Source organism: Herpailurus yagouaroundi, unplaced genomic scaffold, assembly GCF_014898765.1.
Source record: "Herpailurus yagouaroundi ecotype Mexico unplaced genomic scaffold, PumYag 159, whole genome shotgun sequence".
In the NCBI taxonomy this organism is placed as follows: domain Eukaryota; kingdom Metazoa; phylum Chordata; class Mammalia; order Carnivora; family Felidae; genus Herpailurus; species Herpailurus yagouaroundi.
The window spans coordinates 64,864,916-64,870,915 of record NW_024412400.1 but is presented as its reverse complement, the minus strand read 5'-3'; the positions used below and the strand labels follow the sequence as shown (position 1 = coordinate 64,870,915).

General features: G+C 37.0%; 1 protein-coding gene across 7 annotated transcripts in view; it reads left to right on the top strand.

Annotated features, from left to right (window-relative positions):
• PLD1 (phospholipase D1) overlaps positions 1–6,000 on the top strand; it is a 211,065-nt gene that overhangs the window by 87,323 nt on the left and 117,742 nt on the right. The gene's annotated exons all lie outside the window — the stretch shown is intronic.

The following is a 6,000-nucleotide window of genomic DNA, read 5'->3' as shown; positions in this document are numbered from 1 at the left end:
TTTCTTTCTTTCTTTCTTTCTTTCTTTCTTTCTTTCTTTCTTTCTTTTAATCTTCTAACATTATTTAACTTTCCTGTGAGGCACTGTGGCCTGGAGACTAGATTTATGGGCTTTTGCCTCATATTTGTCAAATTAGATTGGCATCTTTGTGTCTCCTTTGATAACTGTGAGAAATATTAAAACTCTTATCTATAAAATCATATTAAAAGTTATTTTTATACAATCATATATAATTAACTTATTTTTGTAAGTGTAAAGCAAACCTATTAGAAATTAATTTGGGTTTTTAGGCCAGAGGTCATGGATCATAGGTCAAGGGATCAGATAGGATCATATCTCAAATTTCAATAAAATTTCAGTGAAATTAGACATGGACAACTTTTCTTATTTTCATATGGTCATTGGTTAAGTTGGTATTTAGATAAGTAACTTTTTATTCAGGAGAATGACTTAAAAAATGTTTTTTAATGTTTGTTTATTTTTGAGAGACAGAATGTGAGTGGGGGCGGGGGCAGAGAGAGAGGGAGACACAGAATCTGAAACAGGCTCCAGGCTCTGAGCTGTCAGCACAGAACCTGATGTGGGGCTTGAACTCACGAACTGTGAGATCATGACCTGAGCTGAAGTCAGACTGAGCCACCCAGGCACCCCAGAGAATGACTTTTTAAAAATTTCTTTTAATGGAAACCAATTTGACAATAAATTTCATATTAAAAAATAATAATAAAATAAAAGAAAATATTAAGTACATAAAAAATAAAATAAAATTTCTTTTATACTCTTTGAGGTTCTGAAAGACAGAACATCTTAGTGTTTTAGTGGATTTAACATCAGATAGTTCCCTCAGAGATTATTGGTAATTCATTGTTTTCTTTACTCATTTGTAAAATAGGGATAAATGTATTTTGACTCTCTTCAAGGCATAATATGCTAAAAAAAAAAGAGAGAGAGACATATTTACTCAATTAACATACAAAATCTCAAGCAGAATTCCTTTTGTGTTCTAAATTTTATTAGTGCTAGCTCTAGTACTGAACCTACTAGCTGGGCATTTTAATTAATAACTGGAAAATGCTTAGATCCCAGGGAATTTAAAGGAAGAGTCATTAGGAACAGCAAATGCACTATTTTTGTAGCTGAAGATTAAAATCTAGAAATGGAACAAAGTGCATAATTTCCAAGATTGGTTGTCCTAGGTGGATATGATGCTGCTAACTTCCGGTAAGTCATTTGACTGTCGTAACTCAGATTCCTTACCTCTGAGAGGCTAATTTCAAGCTAATTTCCCCGTTGGAAGGAAGGAATCTGAAGATAAACATCCTGTAGGTTAATAATACTGAGTTCACCCCTCCCATGTTTTGTGAGGTGAATGAATTTAGTTTGAGGGGAAGAATGGGTAGAGATGAATAAAGGTGTTTCCATGCCAACAAAGAAGCTGTACTGTTAAACAGCTGTGCTTGCAAATTAAGGGAGGTGTTGTCATTCTCATGATTGAGTCTTAAGAGTTGGGAGAGTCCAGCCTCTCAGTTTCCTCCATAGATGAGCCATCTTCTCTTCTCTCTGGTGTGGTGTTAACCGTCTGACTGTGAAGGCAGTCTTTCCTGGCATAGTTGAGCCTACCTCCCAGCCTCACCATAAAGGCCCTGCCCAACCCAATGCTCTTGTGTCCCTTCTGAGAATTTCCTACTTCGGCACTTGCTAGAATTTTTGTTACCTCGGGCTTAAAGGGGACCACTGAACACCTCCCTTCTCTTCCAGTACAAAGATGAGGTAGGACAGTAGTGTATATATGACTGCCAGGTAATTTCCAGGGTTTACTGTTACCCCTTGGGTTACTTGCTTGTCCCTTGTCATATACTTTCCTGTTTCTCTAATGTTTAATTGTATTTTTCACAAGTTTCTTTGAAAAAAAAACATTGATTAATGCATTATTCAAAAGATCAATAAGCCCAGTGGAATACTGTCCAGCTAAATTGATCATTAATTCATGTTTTTGAGTATCACTTGTGCAAATAGAAAATGGAATTATTATCACTAAAGATACACTGAAAAGTTGGACAACACAATCTTTGTTAAATTTCAAAATGTATTATTGGGGTTTGCTTTTTTTATGTTTGAGAGAAAGACAGAGAGACAGAGAGAGACAGAGAGAGACAGAGAGAGACAGAGAGAGAGAGAGAGAGAGAGAGAAGGGGAAGGACAGAAACAGAGGGAGACACAGAATCCAAAGCAGGCTTCAGGCTCCAAGCTGTCAGTAAAGAGCCCCACATGGGGCTCGAACTCACAAACTGCAAGATCATGACCCAAGCTGAAGTCGGATGCTTAATTGATTGAGCCACGCAGGTGCCTATTGGGGTTTGCTTCTAAATTGACCTTGCCACACTCACTTTTAATCTGATAAATCTATTTTAGAGCATGCATGGCCAGAGATTTTTTTTTTTTTTTTTTTTTTTTTTTTGTCTGTAATAGAGCTAGTTTTTTTTCTTGAAATCTCACCCAGGTGCTCCTGGACAATTAACGTCTTTCTCCACACTAGGGGTTTCTAAAAATATATATATATATATTAGAGCATGCATGGCCAGAGATTTTTTTTTTGTCTATAATAGAGCTAGTTTTTTTTTTTTCTTGAAATCTCTCCCTAGTGAAACTAAAGTGATGAAGATCATTTTTCATTTTATATTGGTGCACAACTTTACATTTTCTGTATTACTAATACATATATTTTTAATTTACACTTAGCAGTTTTATTATGATATTCTAAAGTTATGATTTTGGAATTATTTCAAAGAATACTTCCGGTGTCAACCCTATGATAAGAGCTATATGAATAAGAAATCATCCAGGTATTAGATAAATGGTTTCCTTGATTTCTGCTTTTCATTTCCTGTTCTACCATTTATCTGTTCTGTAGCTTTGCATAAATTAGTTACACCTCTGTCATAGTTTCTTCCAGTATAAACCAGGATTGATATTTTCTCTCTGCTCCCTAGAGATGAAATGAGAAGTTGTGGTTTAGGGTTTTGAAACAGTTTGGATTCCATGCTCAAAGTCTGTGATGTCACTTCTAATAAGTCATGCATTACTACATTCTCTAATTTGAAGCATTTCCACAAATCAGATAAAAAAATATGATACCAAATCGCCATCTTGTATATAAGAAATGAAACATAAAGACTTTATATAAAATCTCTATGAAAAATTTAATTTGAGGATATGTTTGATTTGGGGTTTCTAAGTCTTTCTGAATTTTATTTTATTTTTTTAAAAAAATTTTTTAACGTTTTTTATTTATTTTTTTTATTTTTTATTTTTATTATTTTTTTAATTTTTATTATATTTTATTTTTTATTTTTGAGACAGAGAGAGACAGAGCATGAACGGGGGAGGGGCAGAGAGAGAGGGAGACACAGAATCGGAAGCAGGCTCCAGGCTCTGAGCCATCAGCCCAGAGCCCGATGCGGGGCTTGAACTCACGGACCGCGAGATCGTGACCTGAGCTGAAGTCGGACGCTTAACCAACTGAGCCACCCAGGCGCCCCAGTCTTTCTGAATTTTAAATACTTCCTCAAACAACCCTAAGAAAGATATGGAAACAATTGGATAAAGACCGACAGCAGTGAAAGATTTGTAATTTTTTTCTTCCAAGGTTAATATTAGGTTATTTTCCATCACATATACAAAACTTTAAAGGAAAACTGTTATGTTTCATTTTATTAATCCTGTTTACAAGCCTAGATCAAATGCCATTTTGTCTGAAGTGTCACATCAGCAAGGAAGTAGTCCCCTTTCCTCCATAACTACTTTGACATGTAATTGTTGTGGTTCTTCCCACAGAACTTTGTGGATATGGAGTGTTTTCCGTGTCTGGTCTCCCCTCTGCTTCTTGGCCCCAGGAGCATTATCTTTTTTGACTTTGAATTTTCTGTTAATGCTGTTACTGCATGGTTTGCAACCTCTGGTAGATCTGGGCTTACTGTGGCTGCTTTTAAAGAAAATACTGTAATTTGGGAACAAAATAATGTGTAACTCTAGTTGTTGCAAGGAATACATGAGATAAAACTCCTGCGTGTGCTGAGAATCACGTAATGTTCTTGGTTTTCCCCTCTGCACTTTCATATTTTCATCTAACACTCATGGGGAATGGCTTACAGCTTTTGCAGCTTTGTTTTGAGGAAACTGACTAGTCTGACCTAATTCTGAGTCTATCCCTTGCTAATTATTGATATTGGACAGTTTATTTAGCTTCTTTTTTTAAAGTTTATTTATTTTTTTTGAGACAGATAGAGCACAAGTAGAAAAGGGGCAGAGAGAGAAGGGGACGGAAGATCCAAAACGGGCTCTGTGCTGACAGCAGAGTGCCTGATGTGGGGCTCAGTCTCACAAACTGTGAGATCATGACCTGAGCTGAAGTCAGACACTCAACCGACTGAGCCACCCAGGTGCCCCTGGACAATTAATGTCTTTCTCCATACTAGGGGTTTCTAAAAAAAAAAAAAAAAAAAAAAAAAAAAAAAAAAAAAAAAAAAAATTAATGTTTATTTTTGAGAGAGAGAGACAGACAGAGTGTGAGTGGGAGAGGGGCAGAGAGAGGGAGACACAGAATCTGAAGCAGGCTCCAGGCTCAGCTGTTAGCACAGAGCCTGATGCAGGGCTCGAACTCAAGAACTGTGAGATCATGACCTGAGTCATAAGTTGGATGAGCATGAGTTGGATGCTCAACCAACCGAGCCACCCAGGTGCCCCTCTACACCTGGGGCTTTTAAACTATGACCCATGGACCAAATCAAGCTCACTGCCTGTTTTTGTATGGTCCATGAGCTAAGAATAGTTTTTACATTTTTTTTTTAATTTTTTTTTTTCAACGTTTATTTATTTTTGGGACAGAGAGAGACAGAGCATGAACGGGGGAGGGGCAGAGAGAGAGGGAGACACAGAATCGGAAACAGGCTCCAGGCTCTGAGCCATCAGCCCAGAGCCCGACGCGGGGCTCGAACTCACGGACCGCGAGATCGTGACCTGGCTGAAGTCGGACGCTTAACCAACTGCGCCACCCAGGCGCCCCTAGTTTTTACATTTTAAATGTTTGAAAAAAATTTAAAAAGAGTAATATTTTGTGACATAAAAATTATATTAAATTTTGTATTTTAGTATGCATAAATTAAGTTTTAATGTAATGCGGTCATGCTTATTCATTTATGTATTGTCTATGGATGCTTTTATGCTACAATAGTTAAAGTATATGATTCACAGAGCCTAAATTTTTTGTTGACTCTTTGCAGAGAAAGTTTGCCGATTCCTGTTCTAATCCTCAGTTTCATCTTCTGTACAATGGGAAAAATAGCACCTATTTCAGAGAGATTTGAGACAGTGTGTGAAAAATGCTTAGTAGGGGGCCAACAGATAGATATTAAGTACTTAGTAAATGTTAGCTATTGGTGTCATTATTATAATATTTGTAGTTTTTATCTTATAATTTGTATAGGAAAGATGGGCCTAAAATTCGCTTCCTTTGCTACTCAATAAAAATAGAATTATTTTTATATTATTGTTACATAAAATCATTTTATTTCATTTGTATTAAAATATTCTGGTATTCCTGATGTTCAAAGACCTCCCCAAACTCGCCTCAACCTACTCTGCCATTTAATTTCACGTAACTATCTTCATCTTCCTCACTCTAGCCCAAATGTACATCCCAAGAGCTCTTTACACCTTCCCTGTTTTGCTTCCCCCTTCATCTCCCACTTCCACATGCCAAGTCTAGCCCACCTTTCAGAAGCTGGCCCCAACATTGCCGCCTTCACACACCGCTATTATTTGTGTGCACACTATGTGACACAGTCCCCCTTCCCCAGCAAAGAAAACACAGAAGAGTTTTGGGAGTAAATCCTCTCTCCTCAACTTTCTTGAACATTCTGTCTCTACGTGTGAGAGCAGACATCACTTTCTAGGTTGTGTTTGAATTATGTACACACTTCTGATCTGTTCTCTCGCAGAGGT